At 32.9% G+C, this 20,402-nt stretch overlaps 2 protein-coding genes across 3 annotated transcripts in view; one reads left to right on the top strand and one right to left on the bottom strand.

Moving 5' to 3' along the window:
• Window positions 1-20,402, bottom strand: part of LOC127701873 (protein MON2 homolog) — a 226,139-nt gene that overhangs the window by 29,953 nt on the left and 175,784 nt on the right. The window contains exons 25-27 of the transcript XR_007982240.1: window positions 17,549-17,640; window positions 5,681-5,791; window positions 2,699-2,761 (exon numbers count right to left, since the gene is read on the bottom strand). The gene's annotated coding sequence lies outside the window, so the exon portion shown is untranslated. The remainder of the gene's footprint in view (window positions 1-2,698; window positions 2,762-5,680; window positions 5,792-17,548; window positions 17,641-20,402) is intronic.
• LOC127702559 (G-protein coupled receptor dmsr-1-like) overlaps window positions 1-20,402 on the top strand; it is a 126,146-nt gene that overhangs the window by 88,254 nt on the left and 17,490 nt on the right. The gene's annotated exons all lie outside the window — the stretch shown is intronic.

Here is a 20,402-nt window from a genome sequence, read left to right as displayed (position 1 = left end):
CAGTGGCAAATATTTCATGCAGTCAGAATGCAATTTAATCAGGAATATATAAATTGCTACAATCTGAAGTTGCTGGAAAATTCTGACATCCACTAGAAAAAAAAGGTGTTAGTGGGCAAGGCTATATAATTATTCCAAAATACAGGTAACCCTATGACCACATGATTTAGTGTATAGATTTGGTTTCATGATCATTTAGAGAGTTGTGGACTATTATAAACATCATAATATTGTAATGTACAACCAAGATATACTTAAGCAAAAGGACAAGACAGTTAAATTCCTATGTTTGTGACATCCTGTTGTTTCTAAAAGTTTTCCATTTAGTTGCTTGAAAAATTAGCCAACAATTTCTCTAAATGTCTTTCGGTTATGAATGTGGCATTGGGTTTCTGTTTCATTGATAAACACCTCACATCTCATTTTATTGATATTGCAGTCTACTGCATTTCCTACAGAAATAGATATATGAGACAACAGTACAACATAAATATGACTGGAACCAATGATTGTCTCTAATGGTAAAACTAGATGTGTCTGTACGACATGAATGGCCCCTCTCATGACCCCGCTCGCAAATTTTCGAAGCCTGTGATTTCGGCAAAAATCAGCAGAGCGGAACCAAGCATAAACTCAATCTGTAACTCATCATAGTAGAGTCATATACAAAAAATCAGCTCAATATGTGAAGGAATTTAGAAAAAAAGTCTATATTATATAACTGTTATTTTTACAAAATTTTCAATGTCCAAAGCCCGTAATTTTGGCAAAAATCAGCGGAGCAGAACCAACCCTAACCTCACTCATCGTAGTAGACTCACATACTAAAAATCAGCTCACTAAGTGAAGGCGTTTAGAAAAAAGTCTATATAACTGTTATTTTCACGAAATTTTTAAAGTTCTACGCCTGTAAATTTGGCAAAAATCAACAAAGTGGAAATAAATGTACACTTGATCTGTAACTCATCATAGTAGACTCACATACTAAAAATCAGCTCAATATGAGAAGGCGTTTAGAAAAAAAAAGTCTGTATAACGGTTTGTTGCAGATGACGGTATGACTGAATGACCAATAAGGGTAAAACTATATGGCCCTGAACACTTTGTAGCAGGGTGATAATAATAAGTGATGAACTCCTGGCATGGGACTAAACACTTTTGTATGGCACTGAAAACTAAATGTTCAGTAAGTTAAGATAGGACTGTCATTTTCATTATTCATGGAAGTTTAACCATACCATTGTGTTTCTTTCTTCAAAAGTTTGGACTGAAAGGGTACATGAATGACTGTCATACAACATTACTAAACATGACTTCTTAAACTTTATTTAATTAAATTACATATTTTCTCTGGAAACTCTTTCTACAGAATCAAGAATGCATAGTTAGATATATATTTTCCCTGTTTCTACAGGCTATTTATTAAATAAATCTAGGTTGTACATTTGTTATTTTCTATTCTCAACATATCTTATTTTGAGTTAAGATTTTGAGTATGAGTTATACTGATAGGGGGCTGTTACTTTCAGTATGATTTATACTGATAGGGGCTGTTCCTTTTAGTATGAGTAATACGGATTGGGGGCTGTTCCATTTAGTATGAGTTATACTGATAGGCGGCTGTTCCTTTTAGTATGAGTTATACTGATAGGTGGCTGTTCCTTTTAGTATGAGTTATACTGATAGGTGGCTGTTCCTTTTAGTATGAGTAATACTGATAGGGGGCTGTTCCTTTTAGTATGAGTAATACTGATAGGGGGCTGTTCCTTTTAGTATGAGTTATACTGATAGGGGGCTGTTCCTTTTAGTATGAGTTATACGGATAGGGGCTGTTCCTTTTAGTATGAGTTATACTGATAGGGGGCTGTTCCTTTTAGTATGAGTTATACTGATAGGGGGCTGTTCCTTTTAGTATGAGTTATACTGACAGGGGGCTGTTCCTTTTAGTATGAGTTATACTGATAGGGGGCTGTTCCTTTTAGTATGAGTTATACTGATTGGGGGCTGTTCCTTTAAGTATGAGTTATATTGATTGGGGGCTGTTTCTTTTAGTGCGAGTTAAACAGAATGGGGCTGTTCCTTAGTATTAGTTTTACAGATTGTGGCTGTTCCTTTTAGTATGAGTTATACAAATTGGGGGCTGTTCCTTTTAGTCTGAGTTATACAGATTGGGAGCTGTTTCTTTTTAGTGTTATTTATACAGATTGGGGGCTGTTCCTTTTAGTGCGAGTTAAACAGAATGGGGCTGTTCCTTAGTATTAGTTTTACAGATTGTGGCTGTTCCTTTTAATATGAGTTATACAAATTGGGGGCTGTTCCTTTTAGTCTGAGTTATACAGATTGGGAGCTGTTCCTTTTAGTGTTATTTATAAAGATTGGGGGCTGTTCATTTTAGTATTATTTATACAGATTGGGAGCTGTTCCTTTAAGTGTTATTTATACAGATTGGGGGCTGTTCCTTTTAGTATTATTTATACAGATTGGGGGCTGTTCCTTTTAGTATTATTTATACAGATTGGGGGCTGTTCCTTTTAGTATGAGTTATACAGATTGGGGGTTGTTCCTTTTAATGCGAGTTATACCCATTTTTAAGTATGAGTTATACAGATTGCAAGCTGTTCCTTTGAGTACAAATTATATTGATTTGGGGCTGTAACTTCTTTGCTCAATCTTTTTCTAACAGTTAACTGAATATTACCTGTTTTTTCATCCTTTTTCCTGTAGATAACAACCTTTTTAGGGTAGTAGTATCATAATTCTCCTGAAATAACGAACATTATATTTTTCAAATGAAACTTTAGATTTTTAACATTAACATCTGTATTGATAAATATATTATTTCTGTTTTGATTACAGTTTATCAATTAAGTCCCATCAACTGTCAAAAATAAGAAAAATAATTCTGTGTATACTCTATGATATATTGATATTTCTGTCAAGAGCGTGCAGATAGCACAAGCTGATTTTAATGAAAATCAATTTAACCAATCAAAGTTTATAGCTACATCTCAAGTATCCTGTAAACAAGCCCATATTTGGTCCATATCACCTTCTTATATTTCCATGTTTGTTTTCTTTTATCAAATACAAGGTCTTATCAATGTGTACTTCCACAAACAAAAAGCAAGTGCAACATGGTGTTTGTGATCTGGCAAATCAAAATTACCCTAATATCATTTTCTTAGTTAGGAAATATTAAAGTTCAAATCCCAAGCATTCTGGCTAGTTCACATAATAGGTAATTGTAATACTTTAACATTACTTCCCAAATACAAGACATTTTGAGCTTGCAAATTTTACATTCTGCTCCTAGTTGTATATTTTTTTCGGGAGATAGAAAAAATTATAACTTTCTTCACATTATAAAACCTGATTTTTTTTTGGCTGAACAACTCCCTTTTCTCTTTAAGTTGACATAGACAATTACAATTTCATCCATTTCAAACTTTGTGGTAAAAAATCCCTTTTGCACTTTCTATATTATTTTACGTTACTATAATTTTTTTTCATATTACATGTATCTACGATATAGGTCTGTTGCTATCTATAAGTTTTTTTTTATGTGTGACAACTGATAACTAATAATGTTCCAATTTCCAATGGTTAACTAGTATGTTCACAAAAATAATTTTGACTTTTATTAAATTAGATGTATCAGTGTCTTTACAGTCTAAATTACACCTTATTTCTCTAATGAAGTCTAACAAATCTATTTATGTTTACATTATGGGGGTGGGAGAAATCAAATTTGACTTCTAGTGGCATTACCGGTAATGGAGAATCCAATGAGTCAGGCTTTGTCACTTAGTTAACTTTCATGGTATTATAAGGCCATGTTAGAGCAGACTAACCAAATACATTTATCACTACTGGCAATACTCCCCACACAGAGTCAAATTCATTTATTTCTTTGACTCAATTGGAATTTTTCAACTGTCACTTCCAGGGGGACATAAAGACACATGATAGAATTGTTCCTATCTGATATATCACTAAACTAGATATCATTGAGATGGGAGCCATCTCTGTGGGCCCGCTGTGAATAATGTGTGGTAAAAAATTTGTATCTTTATCATTGGACATGGGGTTGTCAACTGAAACCAAAGTTTTTGACCTTGACCTTTGACCTAGGAAGTTTTACATAAATTATGACACACCCTCTGGTGTTGGTTTATATACATGTCAAGTATCGACTTTGAAATCATAACGGTTCTCAAGATATAGAGCGGACACTATCTTTACCATAGGACATGGGGTTGTCAACTAAAACCAAAGTTTTTGACCTTGACCTTTGACCTAGGAAGTTGTACATACATTATGACACACCCTCTGGTGTTTGTTAATATACATGTCAAGTATAAACTTTGAAATCATAACGGTTCTCTAGATATAGAGTGGACACAATTTGTTAGGGACAGACGGACGGACAGACGGAAAGACGGACGAACAGACGGACGGACAGACTGATCACTATAGGGCGTCCACCATTCGACAGGGTACTAATTAATCACTCCCCAATATACAATGATTCACAAAATACACAATTACAAAAAAAAATGTTTTACCAATTAATAGCAGGCTCAGAAACCCCTTTTCAGCCATTAACATCCACAAACCATTGGAAAAACACTTCACAATCAAAGCCTTAAAGGCTGTTAAACCAATTGCTGCCTAGTTAATGTTTTTTCATGACCTTTTTTTCATCCACATGTAAAAGAAATAAACCTGACAGGAGTCTTGTCTAGTGAAAAGTGAGGATGCTTAAAACAATAAAAGACTTATTCAGAAGAAAGTCATTTTTACAATGTCTTACATTTCCCAGGGGGATGACACGTTTACCCAGCTTACAGTGGAGGCAAATATATGTGCGGAAATGTATAACTCCCGAAGAAATCAAAATAGATTATCCCCTTGTAAAGTGTTTATTACTGGACAAAAATTTACATGACACTCCATGCACCTGGCTTCATTATCTTTATTGCTTTAATTTTAATTATATCATAATTGGTTTAAATTTAACCATTCAGTTTTCATTATCTTTATTGCTTTAATATTAATTATATCATAATTGGTTTGAATCTAACCATTCAGTTGATGATTTCAACTTTCGTGACACGAATGTTCTACCAAACTATAGTTTTTTATCATAAGAATCATTCATTCATATATACCGATTAAAGATTTTGAAGATGGGACCATGGGACCGGCTTCTGAATTTTCATGAAATGCACGCTAACTGTTGATTAACCTGGGAACTGGCTTACCCTTTACCCCTCTCATCACTATGGCCAGGGGTTTTTTAATTTGTTGGTTTACGGATTTTTCACATGAAAAAGTCAAGTCAGTTGGGAAAAAAAAAGAAAAAAAATATCTTACAAGACATAAATATGTAAAAAATAAATATATATTTCAGCTTACTAACAATATTTTTGGTATCCTACTAAGTCATTTCTTAAATCTTATTTCCCAAACAACATTGCTCAGCTGTTTTAAACATACAATATTTGCCATCGTCATATAATTTCGAAAAAGAGGGGTATCACAGACAAACATGAAATTAAATTGTCATTTCACAAACAGCTCCACATTGCTTTTTATCAACTTTCAGGAAACATGGTGTATAAGCACAAAAACATGTGAAATAAAATTGCAAACACGTCGTACGAAAATAAGACCTTACCATGTAAAAAACGAAGTAGACTTGCCCACTGGAAAGACGAGGATATCGGTTTCATCATATGTCATGCATTCCCGGTTTTGATATCCAAATGGAAGAACTTTTTTTTTCAATCTATGAAAAAAGAAAATTACAAATTGTTTGTGAATATCTCTTACGCTTAACTTGGCGTCTTATACGTTTGGACTTTTCATCTATAAGATGATAAACCTTACAGAATTATGACAAAAAAGGAAAATTGAACTTATCGTAATGTATTTTTAACACAGGTTATTATTTGCCCAAATGACATTTCAAGGTCAGTTATGATTATTTTTTTGATTTGTAAACAGAGAATTACAGGTAATCATTTTCAATTGACTAGAGGGTCATTATGACATTTGACACTGTCATTATATCATTTGTTTACAGAGTTAATCTATCAGTATCAACAGCAATAAGGAAACCCTTAATAAATAACAGGACCTGTAATACATGGTAAGAGTAATCAGAACATGTAAACTGTGCTACTTTTAATTTAAAACAAATAATGTGAGATAAGATTGGATATTTTGTTGAAACATCTCAAGAACGAAATCGCAGGTATAAAAATGCTCTTTTTCAATCTGACTCCTATGTGTTTGATAGTCAAAAGGTTGTCCCCGTAAATACAAAAATACATCTACAAGAACATATGTTGAAACTTCTCAAACCCACTGATGTTTTTCAACTGCTTCAATTAATGTATTTCATTAGAAAGCATACACAGGAGTTTTAGAATGACAGACCAGGAATCTTCACAAAAAAACTTTGGGTTGATCTGGGTCATAAAGATGGCTATATGCCATAGCATGAAAGCAATTGCTTTAAAAAACCAGTAGACATAATACAACTTTTATGCTGCAAAAAAAACCCCAAAAAACATGCATATACAAATTTTATTATCAAATAAGTGTTTGTTACTATTTCTATGACTTTCATATTTTCTTTTTATAAGGAAAATTTTTAATTTTAAAAAAATTTTAGTTAATTTATATGTTTCAGAGTTAAGTGTGACATCAATTTTTCGCTGAACTAATAAACATTATTGCTTAGAGGCCAGTTGAAGCCCGCCTCTGGGTGCAGGATTTTCTTGCTGTGTTGAAGACCCATTGGTGGCCTTCGACTGTTTTCTGCTCTTTGGTTGGGTTGTTGTCTCTTTGACACATTCCTCGTTTCCATTCTCAATTTTTAAATCAAACAAATTTTGCTGTGATTTGTAAACCATTATTTTACAATCTCTCCAAAAAGGCATGCTGAGGATTGTTTTGAAACCAACAGTAATGCTATTTACGGCAATTGCCTTATTATCAATTCTAGCACAAATATTCTAATTCTGTTTTGTGGTGTGAATAAGTTGCTATCAGAAAATAGTGTAGTGTTACTGCAAAAATTGTGTGAATATTAAAACAATGATTCTTCACTTCAGAATACATTTCTATTAAACCTGACCAATGTAAATGCAAATTACCTTAAAACTTTATACACTAGAAGACATTGTATGCTTTGTTAGTCAGAACAATCATATATCAATTTCTGTTAGAAATGACCGACTGTGAAGTAGCCGTTATTACAAGCTTAAGGTTATTCAGGACAAATCATTTCACATTTTTCAAAAAGACAAGTTCTGATTGAATGAAACATGACAACATTCAAAATAAATCAGAAAAACAGGAAAAGAAGTAAAGCTTTATCAAGAGAAGTTTATTACATCATGACTTGGAGTTATTACTCTTCAATGATAAATTGTTCAATAATGGATAAAATAGATTGTCAATTGATTACACCACAATAAATACTGACCGGCCAAAATACATCACTTATGGGCTGAAGTGGACACATATGTTCTATCAGTGCTATATGGGTACAATTCCAGATAGTTATTTATCAGTACAAGACCAATCAAGTCTAATCTCAATCAAATCAAATTATTGCCTTCAATCAGCTAATATTTTTCATGTGAATGAAAGTTGTATGAGAGTCCTAGTATTTACTTTTCCTTGTTTGCATAACTTCCTAACCTAATCAAATCTTTATAGATTTCTGCACTCCGACTCAATACTCTGTCAAATGATCAAACATCTTAGTATAAGCTTGATGAAAAAATCAAAATACCACCTTAGAATAATAGTTGTACACAAAAAAAGTTGTAGGAATTTTTTACTTCTGTATGGTATCTATTAAATTAGACATTTAGTCTTTAAAATAATTTGGTAGATATTTCAGCTTGGAGACAGGCTAGGTCCATGATCAAGGTCACAGCAAGGATGAATAAGACAAAAAAATGTTAAAGGAAACAATTACTGATTGTGAAGTCATCAGATCAAGGTTCAAGTACAAGAGCTTTAAATACTGAAATCAGGGAAATTTTTCAATCTCTGATATTGTTTGACCTAGTTACATTGGAGTATTTCAAAAGAGCAATTATAAGGTGGCCATGGTCATCTGGTTAAAAAGAGATTGTTAAGACCAGAACCAAACCCTGACCTTGTGTTTGTTTACAGTAGGCTGTTGACCCTGACTTTCTGTATGTTTGAAGTAAGTTGTTGACCCTGACTTTCTGTATGTTTGAAGTAAGTTGCTGAACCTGACTTTCTGTAAGTTAAGAGTAAAGCTGCTGACTTTGAATTTCTGTATGTTTAAAGGAGTAAGCTGTTGACATTCACTCTCTGTATGCCAAGAGTAAAGCTATTGACTCAGAATTTCTGTATGTAAAGGGATAAGCTGTTGACATGGACTTTCTGTATGTCTGGAGTAAATTGTTGACCCTGCCTTTCTATATATTTGGCTTAGCTTCTGCATATTAAGAGCTTTTTATTAATCCTGGCTGTCTGTATGTTTTGAATAAGTCATTAACCTATGCTTCTGTATGCCCAGATTATTTATTGACCCTAAGCTTCTAAATGTTAAGGTTGCATATTCCAAATACATTTGTATAATAGGATTATTTTCAATTTAAGTCTAATTATAACAAATACAGAAAAGCAATTAATTGGATTAAATATTCAATTTCTCTAAATATTCAATGAAAAAAATTCCTTTTTATTTCTTAGAAATATACAAGACCTAAATCTTTTTCTTTCTAGAAAAAATTTCCAATTCAAAGCTTAATGTACTTTGTTCATTTCTTTTTAATAACTTAAAAGCAAAGTCTTATTTCTGACAAATTGATAAAATATCTTGTTAATCTGAGACATTCATGCAGTCCATATTGTCAGTAAGAGGATATTGTCCTTAATGCTTATGTGGCATTATTGTATTTTGCAAAAACTGCAAAACATAATGAACAATAACCTTTTTAAAGATAAACACTTAGATATAATCAAATTACTGACAAACAAAACTTAAAATGAATATGGTAGAGACATTGGTGAAAGCAATTTATCAAATAGTAAAAGGCATCCTCACAATACCCTATGCCATCATCTTGTTTCTAGAAAGGATTGAATATAATCAAAAAACCAAGATAAACGATGGACTGACAGACTGGTCAAAAACTTTTTAAAGCAGCTACTTCGTAGTGTTGGGTAAACAAAACTGCATCTGTAGATCAATATACGGCAGATAAAAAGATAAAATAAAATAAAATTTCTTAGATGACTTATACTTTCCCCCAGATGGTTGATTTACTTTTTTTTTATAATCAAACATTATAAAAAGTAAAATCACAAAAATACTGAACTCCAAGGAAAATTCAAAACGGAAAGTCCCTAATCAAATGGCAAAATCAAATGATAATACACATCAAACGAATGGACAACAACTGTAATATTCCTGACTTGGTACAGGCATTTTCAAATGAAGAAAATGGTGGATTGAACCTGGTTTTATAGCGCTAAACCTCTCACTTGTATGACAGTCGCATCAAATTCCATTATATTTACAACGATGTGTGAACAAAACAGACATAATAGGTAACATTGTCAAAATATGGGTACAGCAGTCATCACTGTGTCACAATCTCAAAACAAACAAAAATTTAACTAAGAAGCACAAAAAGCATGATCTCAGTTTTCAATTGGTCAATACAAAAATTCGTAAGGGTTCTGCAGAACCCAGTGTCTCGCCTACTTTTGCTGTTGTCTATGTTTTCAGTGTGATAGGGGAATGCACATAATAGATTTACAGTTAATGAAATAAAACGTTTGAAATGTATGAAAAAAGTTATGCTTGTAAAAAATGAATACAGTATGCAATCAAATCTATAGATTGTCTGGAAGACAAAAGTCGCAGGCTCAACAAAAATGGGGAAAAATTATTAAAAATTTTCCTCTAGATACTATCTTTTGATTGTAAGAAACTTCTATCCAAGTTTGGTAAAAATCCAGGATGGTTTATGAAACTTATAAATGTTTTATAAACTTTAACTGCAGACTGTATGTAATGTTAACTGGAAGAAAAACTAAGTGCATTTATAAGTAATATACAGAAAAATAGGAAATAAATTTTTACAAAATTTCCTTCTAGATACTAGCTTTGGTCATAACCAAGCTTCTGTCCAAGTTTGAAACAAATCCAGGATAGTTTAAGAAATTTCAAAACTTAAACCACAGAGTGAATGTAATGTTAACTGGCAGAAAAACTAAGTCCATTTATAAGTAAAATATGGATAAACAGCATACCTGTCAATTGACCCGGATCCTGCGGGTGTGACCCAAGATTTTCACAATTCTGAGGGGTCACTGGAACACCCACCGGGTGTCAAAATAACCCGGGAATTCGTAAAATAACCCGTTTTCACCCAGATTCCTAAGCCTTCAGACTGATTAGATATATACTGATTTCTTTAAAATACCAGCAAATTCGTAATTCTTCCTGAACAAGAAGTTCAACTAGCTGTGTAAACTCAGCTCAAGTGACCCTTTTCAGTGCATGGCTTCACTTGACAGCTTTGGTGTCAAACACACTGTTAATTAACACCGATTATCTTAGCTTTAAGTCGTAAATAATTTGTGTATTTCAAAGTTGTTTTAAAAACAATTTTAGTTACTTCCCCTTTTTTTGTCAATTCACAATATACTCCTTAAACTTATGTTTTTTTTTGTAAAAAGATTAAATCTAAAATGAATTGAATGCAAAATCATATCAGAATAATACTTTTACTTATTGTTCTACCTTAGAACAATTAAATAAATGTGGATAGTGTCCACATGTGGACACAGATGATGCCCCCGCTTGTATATCATATAGTTATAAAGGGACATAACTGAAGAACAGTAAAAGTGATGCTATCCAAATTTGAACTTGATCTGAGTTTTGTGGTAATAAGCATTGTGTGTAAGTCTCATAACATTTGGTTCTAACTTAAGTAGAGAACAGAAACTAAAAATTCAGCAATTTTTCTATTTGTAAACACGCATAACTCTAGAATGGTTGTGTAGAAGTTTTATAACATTTGTGTGAGACAAACTAAAAAATTCAGCATTTTTTATGTTTATAAAAGGAAAATAACTCAAGAATGGTAAAAGTGTCACCACAAAATTTCATACTTAATCTATATTATGTAGTAATAAGCATTGTGTATAAGTTTCATAACATTTGGTCGAGGCAAACTAAAGATAGAAAACAGAAACAACAAATTTGTACTTGATCTTAGTTTTGTGGTAATTAATATTGTGCATAGGTTTCATAATGTTTGGTTGGGGCAAACTTAAGTTACAGAATGGAAACTAAAAATTTTGCAATCTTTCGATTTATAAAGGGGAATAACTCAATAATGGTTAAAGTGAAACTACCCAAATTCAACTCGATCAGTGTTTTATCAGTGGAAGTCAAAGTCTAAGTTTCATAACATTTGGTTGAGGCAAACTTAAGTTAGAGAACGGAAACTAAAAATTTTGCAAGTTTTCCATTTATAAAGGGGCATTACTCTAGAACGGTAAAAGTGACGCCACCAAAATTCAAACTATATCTGTGTTTTGTGGTAATAAGCATTGTGTATAAGTTTAATAACAATTGATTGAGGCAAACTCAAGTTAAAGAACGGAAACCAATTTCGGGACATACGGACAGACGTTCATCTGTACGTACATACAGACGGACAAGAGTAAAACTTAATGCCCCCATCGTTACGGCGGGGGCATAAAAATTAAAAAAATGTGGATAGTGTCCACATGTGGACACAGATGATGCCCCCGCTTGCATATCATATAGTTATAATGGGACATAACTAAAGAACAGTAAAAGTAACGCTACACAATTTGAACTTGATCTGAGTTTTGTGGAAATAAGCATTGTGTGTAAGTCTCATAACATTTGGTTGAAACTGGTTCTAACTTAAGTAGAGAACAGAAACTAAAAATTCAGCAATTTTTCTATTTGTAAACACGCATAACTCTAGAATGGTTGTATAGAAGTTTTATAACATTTGTGTGAGACAAACTAAAAAATTCAGCATTTTTTATGTTTATAAAAGGAAAATAACTCAAGAATGGTAAAATTGTCACCACAAAATTTCATACTTAATCTATATTATGTAGTAATAAGCATTGTGTATAAGTTTCATAACATTTGGTCGAGGCAAACTAAAGATAGAAAACAGAAACAACAAATTTGTACTTGATCTTAGTTTTGTGGTAATTAATATTGTGCATAGGTTTCATAATGTTTGGTTGGGGCAAACTTAAGTTACAGAATGGAAACTAAAAATTTTGCAATCTTTCGATTTATAAAGGGGAATAACTCAATAATGGTTAAAGTGAAACTACTCAAATTCAACTCGATCAGTCTTTTATCAGTGGAAGTCAAAGTCTAAGTTTCATAACATTTGGTTGAGGCAAACTTAAGTTAGAGAACGGAAACTAAAAATTTTGCAAGTTTTCCATTTATAAAGGGGCATTACTCTAGAACGGTAAAAGTGAAGCCACCAAAATTCAAACTATATCTGTGTTTTGTGGTAATAAGCATTGTGTATAAGTTTAATAACAATTGATTGAGGCAAACTCAAGTTAAAGAACGGAAACCAATTTCGGGACATACGGACAGACGTTCATCTGTACGTACATACAGACGGACAAGAGTAAAACTTAATGCCCCCATCGTTACGGCGGGGGGCATAAAAATTAAAAAATGTGGATAGTGTCCACATGTGGACACAGATGATGCCCCCGCTTGCATATCATATAGTTATAATGGGACATAACTAAAGAACAGTAAAAGTAACGCTACACAATTTGAACTTGATCTGAGTTTTGTGGTAATAAGCATTGTGTGTAAGTCTCATAACATTTGGTTGAAACTGGTTCTAACTTAAGTAGAGAACAGAAACTAAAAATTCAGCAATTTTTCTATTTGTAAACACGCATAACTCTAGAACGGTTGCGTATAAGTTTTATAACATTTGGTGGAGACAAACTAAAGCTGGGGAACAGATTTTTATGTTTATAAAGGGACATAACTCAAGAATGGCAAAAGTGTTGCCACCAAATTTCGTACTTAATCTGTATTATGTAGTAATAAGCATTGTGAATAAGTTTCATAACATTTGGTTGAGGCAAACTAAAGTTAGAAAACAGAAACAACAAATTTGTACTTGATCTTAGTTTTGTGGTAATTAATATTGTGTATAGGTTTCATAATGTTTGGTTGGGGCAAACTTAAGTTACAGAATAGAAACTAAAAATTTTGCAATCTTTCAATTTATAAAGGGGCATAACTCAATAATGATTAAAGTGACATTACCCAAATTCAACTTGATCTGTGATTTATCAGTGGAAGTCAAAATTAAAAATTGATTGAATTATAATCATGGACAAAGGAAGATAACTCCAATTTTAAAAATAAAATGCTCCGCAGGGCACAGCTTGATACGACCGCAGAGGTCGAACCCTGAACAGTTGGGGCAAGTATGGACACAACATTCAAGCTTGATACAGCTTTGCATTTGGATTGTGATTAAATATTTGACACAGCATAGGTTTCTGACACAGAATGAATGTGGTCTAAGAACTTCAAAATTTTAAATTGGACATTCACCTATTATGGTCCAATATCCAAAATCTAAATACATGGTTAGATTCAGCATATCAAAGAACCCCAAGAATTCAATTTTTGATGAAATCAAACAAAGTTTAATTTTGGACCCTTTTGACCTCAATGTGGACAAAGTTGAAAACGCGGCCCAAAAATCAAAAATCTAAATACATGGTTAGATTCAGCATATCAAAGAACCCCATATATTCAATTTTTGTTGAAATCAAACAAAGTTTAATTTTGGACCCCGATTTGGACCAACTTGAAAACTGGGCCCATAATCAAAAATCTAAATAGATGTTTAGATTCAGCATATCAAAGAACCCTAAGAATTCAATTTTTGTTAAAATCAAACTAATTTAATTTTGGACCCTTTGGACCTTAATGTAGACCAATTTGAAAACGGAACCAAAAATTAAGAATCTAAATACATGGTTAGATTCGGCATATCAAAGAACCCCAATAATTCAATTTTTGATGAAATCAAACAAAGTTTAATTTTGGACCCTTTGGACCTCAATTTGGACCAATTTAAAAACGGGGCCCAAAATCCAAAAACTAAATACACGGTTAGATTCAGCATATTAAAGAAACCCAAGAATTCAAGAATAAAACCCCATTGAAATTGGTCAAGAAATAAGCAATTTATACGAAGTATCTTCTTTTGCACAATACTGTGCAATTAAATATTTCTTGCTATTGCGCAATACTGTACAATTGACAATTTCTTGCTATTGCGCAATATTGTGCTATTGGATATTTCTTGCTATTGCGCAATACTGTGCAATTGAAGATTTCTTGCTATTGCGCAATACTGTGCAATTGAAGATTTCTTGCTATTGTGCAATACTGCGCAATTGAAAATTTCTTGCTATTGCACAATACTTATTATATAATAATTTACACATCCTGTTTGGTGTGTATCTCCTACCATATCATTATTATTTGCTTTTAAATATAAATCAGAAATAACCAACTTAAAATGGAAAATTTTAAAAGAAAAAAAAAATGAAAAAAAAAAAAATCCCCCCCCACAAATATTTTGAACCCCCTTATGATTCATCACCCCCAAACTCAATCCCAGCCTTCCCTTTGTGGAATGGTACCTTGCAGTACAATTTCAGAGAGATCCATACACTTGAACACAAGTTATTGTCTGGAAACTAGAAAAATGTGTTTTTTGGCCCCTTTTTGGCCCCAAATTCCTAAACGTTTAGAGCAATTACCCCCAAACTCAAACCCAGCTTTCCCTTTGTGATATGGAACCTTGTAGTACAATTTCAGAAAGATCCATACACTTACACACAAGTTATTGTCCTGAAACTAGAAAAATGCTTGTTTTTTGCCCCTTTTTGGCCCCTAATTCCTAAAATATTGAGGCAATTACCCCCATCATCAATCCCAGCCTTCCCTTTGTGGTATGGTACCTCGCAGTACAATTTCAGAGAGATCCATACACTTGAACACAAGTTATTGTCTGGAAACTAGAAAAATGCTTATTTTTGGCCCCTTTTTGGCCCCAAATTCCTAAACGTTTCGGCAATTACCCCCAAACTCAATTCCAGCTTTCCCTTTGTGATATGGAACCTTGTAGTACAAATTCAGAAAGATCCATACACTTACACACAAGTTATTGTTATGAAACTAGAAAAATGCTTGTTTTTTGCCCCTTTTTTGGCCCCTAATTCCTAAAATTTTGAGGCAATTACCCCCAAAATCAATCCCAGCATTCCTTTTGTGATATGGAACCTTGTGGTACAATGTCAGAGAGATCCATACACTAACACACAAGTTATGTCTGGAAGTTACAAAAATGCTTATTTTTGGCCCCTTTTTGGCCCCTAATTCCTTTACTGTTGGTACCATAACCCCCAAAAACAATCCCAACCTTCCTTTTGTGGTATTGAACCTTGTGGTAAAATTTCATAGAGATCCATTCACTTAAACTAAAGTTAGAGTGCGAAAACCAATGTGTCTTCGGACGACGCTGGACGACGCCATACGACGACGACGCCGGACGACGACGACGCCAACGTCATACCAATATACGACCACAAAAATTTTTTTGCGGTCGTATAATAACTGGATATTAAGAAGAAAAATTTTTTTTTGCAATTTTTCCATTTATAAAAGGGCATAACTCTAGAACGGTTAAAGTGACGCCACCAAAATTCAAACTTGATCTTTGTTTTGTGGTAATAAGCATTGTGTATAAGTTTCAAAACATTTGGTTGAGGCAAACTTAAGTTTGAGAACGGAAACTAAAAATTTAGCAATTTTTCCATTTATAAAGTGGCATAACTCTAGAACGGTTAAAGTGACGCCACCAAAATTCAAACTTGATCTGTGTTTTGTGGTAATAATCATTGTGTATAAGTTACATAACATTTGGTTGAGGCAAACTAAAGTTAGAGAACGGAAACCAATTTTGGGACGTACGTACGTACATACGTACAGACGGACAAGGGTAAAACTTAATGCCCCCTCCGCTACAGCGGGTGCATAAAAATTTTGAAAATTACTTTTTTCATCTATACCTCCTTTAATTGTTTAACATAATTTTATTATACTCTAATATCAACCTTTAAAATGTTTTACTGTTTAAAAGCTGCACAAATGTATGCATAGAAAACACATAATGTCACATTGTATGTCATGGACTGTATGTGAACAGGTATAATGGCAATGTAACACAAATCTTTCAATGGCCTCCAATTTCAATGAAATAATAAAATGTACAATTTTAAATTACTTAATCATGTGGACATGTTTTGGAAACTTTGAAATGAATTATAAGAAAAATGTCCCCTAAATACTGAAATTCAGCTCGAAAAAGTTTGTACGAGTTATGACCTGAGATTTCATTCTTCTATGCAGGTCATCACCTGCATTTTCATTGTCATAGGTTGACAGGTATGAAAAACGATTTTTTCTTTTACAAAATTTACTTCTGGATACTATCTTATGATAAAAAACAAGCTTCTGTCCAGGTTTGGTAGAAATCCAGGATATAGTTTAAGAAAGTTATTAAAATTTCATAAACTTTTACCACCGAGTGAATATTTGTGGCCGCCAGCCAGAATGTAGGATCGCTATGTCTTGCTTTTGCAACAAAAGTTGCAGGCTTGACAAAAATGACTTCAAAGGAGGAGGTTTGATAAAAAGTAAAATAACAAAAAAAAAACGGACATCAAGGAAAAGAGTCCCTTATCAAATGGGAAAATCAAAAGCTCAAGACATCAAACGAATGGAAAACAACTGTCATATTCCCGACTTGGTACAGGCATTTCCTTATAAGTCAATATTTGGCCATTAAAAATTGTAAATTTCTTTTTAAAATCATTTCAAAGAGTGATATAATCAGGACACTCTAATTCAGAAAAGTCACTGACGATGTCACTATCATGTCATAAATATGTTGAAATTATTGTTTTTGACCTAAAAGAAAATTTTACACATATTTTTTGATAAAATAAAATATGAGAGGATCTGCTCACCCTTCCAGAGCACATGAGATCACCATGAGCCCTGGTTTTTGCTGCTCATTCTTTAGTTTACTTTGCTGTGCTTTGTAGACTTTTGTTTGATTTTGGTCTTATTTTGTTTTTTTGCCATGACATTGTCAGTTTGTTTCTGACTTACAAGTCTGAATATCCCTTTGGTATCTTACACCTCTCTTTTAAAGACAAGATCTCAAAATGAGTCCATTTCTGTCAATTTTGTAGTTTTGCATGAATTCAATAAAGGAAATTTGAAGCACTAATGCAAATATGGCAGACACAATTCAAATGTATAAATACTGATATCTGAGAGAATTTTGCCTTTGAAAATCTGAAGGAGGCTCTTTCATTAAAGGGGGCCAAAAAAGTGGCCATATCATACCTGATATTTTCTTGCTTTTCCCTGATTTGGCTGTTTGACCTAATGAAAAGTCAACCATATCTCACAGAAAGAACACAATCTTTTTCAGATCACTGAAAATAAAGATTAAGTTGGGATATATATACATTGTCTAAAAAATCAATTGGAGAAACAGATTTCACCACTATATCACTATACCATATGACACTATACTTCTCCATTCTTGGCAGTTAAAATTTAAATATTTACACCCTCTGCAAGCCTCACATTTTAAATTGTACAATCTATCACACTGGATACAGTGGTAGAATATATATTTATCTAATTTTTTTTTACATAAAGAAAATTTTTCCAACCAGCAATCAAACAATTCTGAATAAAAACTGACACAGTTGCTGTATATCACATTAGGAAAGGAATGAGGTTATTTTAATCTAAAAATAAGCGTAATGACCACATCATCAACAGACCATTTTTCACTTTTTAATGTTTTCAGAAGTGCCTCTTTAAGTTACGCAAGTCCCCAAATGATATATCTAAAACCCAAAGGTAATTTGTCTTTGTTTGATAATACAGTCTGAATCCAGTCTGGGGATTTCGCATAGAAATTTCAAGACAATTTATTATCTGAAAGTATTAAGTCTTATACTGCTATGATTTAATTGTAATCAATTCTCCTTTATGAGAATCATTTACAACCAAGCTTCCACATCTACATACCAAGAGCTTACATATTTAATCAGCATTTCTACAATAATCTTGAATAGACTCCATGATTTCGATATTCATGATACTTCTTAAACAATATTGAACAATACTGCCTGAAATACAGGTCCTGTGTTTTCGCTTTGCAGACAATATGCTGTTCTACTTTTTGTTTTGGTAATTGTTGCATCCACCAATGAAATTATTGCTTTCAAAGTTTTGAAGGTATGTCACAATACTGCAAATTCTTACGATTCCAAACAGATATTTAGAACAGGATCTGTATTTAATCAGATTGTATTAGATAATGATATAACAAGAATGTGTCCATAGTAGTACACGGATGCCCCACTCACACTATCATTTTCTATGTTCAGTGGACCGTGAAATTGGGGTAAAAACCCTTATATGGCATTAAAATTAGAAAGATTATATCATAAGGAATATGTGTACTAAGTTTCAAGTTGATTGGACTTCAACTTCATCAAACACTACCTTGACCAAAAACTTTAACCTGAAAGACCAAAAACTTCAACCTGAAGCGGGACAGACGGACGGATGAACGGACAGACGAACGAAAGAACGAACAAACGCACAGACAGAAACACATAATGCCCACAAATGGGGCATAAAAATATAGAAATGTGGTATGATTGCCAATTTAAGACAACTATCCACCAGATTCTTCAACAATGAGTAAAAATCATGGGTTTAGGAAGATCTTAAAATTCAACTTGAGAAAACCAACAACCTAATTTTAGACATGACAATTAAACTAAAATAACAATTATGACAGACAGTGTCAGTATGATAACAAGGACAACCACTGAATTAAAGTATCATGACTTAATGGCACAGGCACAGAAAGAATGTGGTGATGCAAACATGTTTATAAGCACTCATTGTATTCCTCCTCTTAAACCTTAGACAGTGATATAATAAACAATCTCTTGAATTGCAAATCAAACATTAGATCAAGGAACCCAGAGCAACCAATGATTCTGTTGGTCAGTGCACCACAAGGTATAACATAGTAAATTTAAGAAAACTATGCATATGCTTAATTACATAGATAAACAGTTTGGTTTATGCTTTGATTGAGGACAAGATGTCAAATAATTAAAGTTCTCTAATGTTTCCTTGTGGAAGTCTGATATCAATATCAATGTTTCATACAGATGACCTGATTGATTTGGAACAGCGCCACTTCAGGACCTTTAATGAAAGGACATATCGATGCAAATAGTTTCATTTCAAAATAACTCTCGCATTTAAACAATGCAAAATCCAAGCTTCTATTGAAGTCAAAGTGCAGAATTCCCATAGTTCACAACATATTTAATATAGATACTGTATTTTTGGTATTGCAAAATAAATGCAAATGAATGGGGAATGTGTCCATGGGCCACAGATGATGCCCCTGCTTGCATATAACCTTATAAAGGGACATAACTCAAGAACGGTAAAGGTGACACTACCCAAATTTGTACTTGATCTGAGTTTTGTGGTAATAAGCATTGTGTATAAGTTTCATAACATTTGGTAGAGGTTTCATAACATTTGGTAGAGGCAAACTTAAGTTAGAGAATAAAAATGAGGATTTGGCAGTTTTTCCATTTGTAAAAGGGGCATAACTCTAGAACAGTAAAAGTGAGGCCACCAAAATTCAAAGTTGATCTGTGTTTTGTGGTAATACTGTAAACCAACTAATTTTCGTGAGCAATTTATTTTCATGACTTTTGCGAGTAGAAAAATAACGCAAATACAAATCGTTGCGAAATTTCAAAACTTGGAACTTTCCTTATCTAATTACATCCAGTAAATTTGAAAATCACGAAATTAAATCACCGCGAAGTCGGCTAGAAAGAGCTAAACGCGAAATAAAGTATCAGCAAAAGTAAGTTGGTTTACAGTAAGCAATGCACATAAGTTTCATAACATTTGTTTGAGGCCAACTAAAGTTTGAAAACGGAAACGATATTTTCAGCAATTTCTCCATTTGTAAAGGGGCATAACTCTAGAAAGGTAAAAATAACACTACCAAAATTTTAAATTGATCTGTGTTTTGTTGTAATAAGCATTGTGTATAAGTTTCATAACATTTGGTGGTGGCAAACTAAAGTTAAAGAACGGAAACGAAAAATTCAGCAATTTTTCTATTTGTAAAGGG

This window comes from Mytilus californianus, unplaced genomic scaffold, assembly GCF_021869535.1.
Source record: "Mytilus californianus isolate M0D057914Y unplaced genomic scaffold, xbMytCali1.0.p SCAF_1, whole genome shotgun sequence".
NCBI lineage: Eukaryota > Metazoa > Mollusca > Bivalvia > Mytilida > Mytilidae > Mytilus > Mytilus californianus.
The sequence above is the reverse complement of the archived record's forward strand: the minus strand, read 5'-3'. Positions and strand labels throughout refer to the sequence as shown.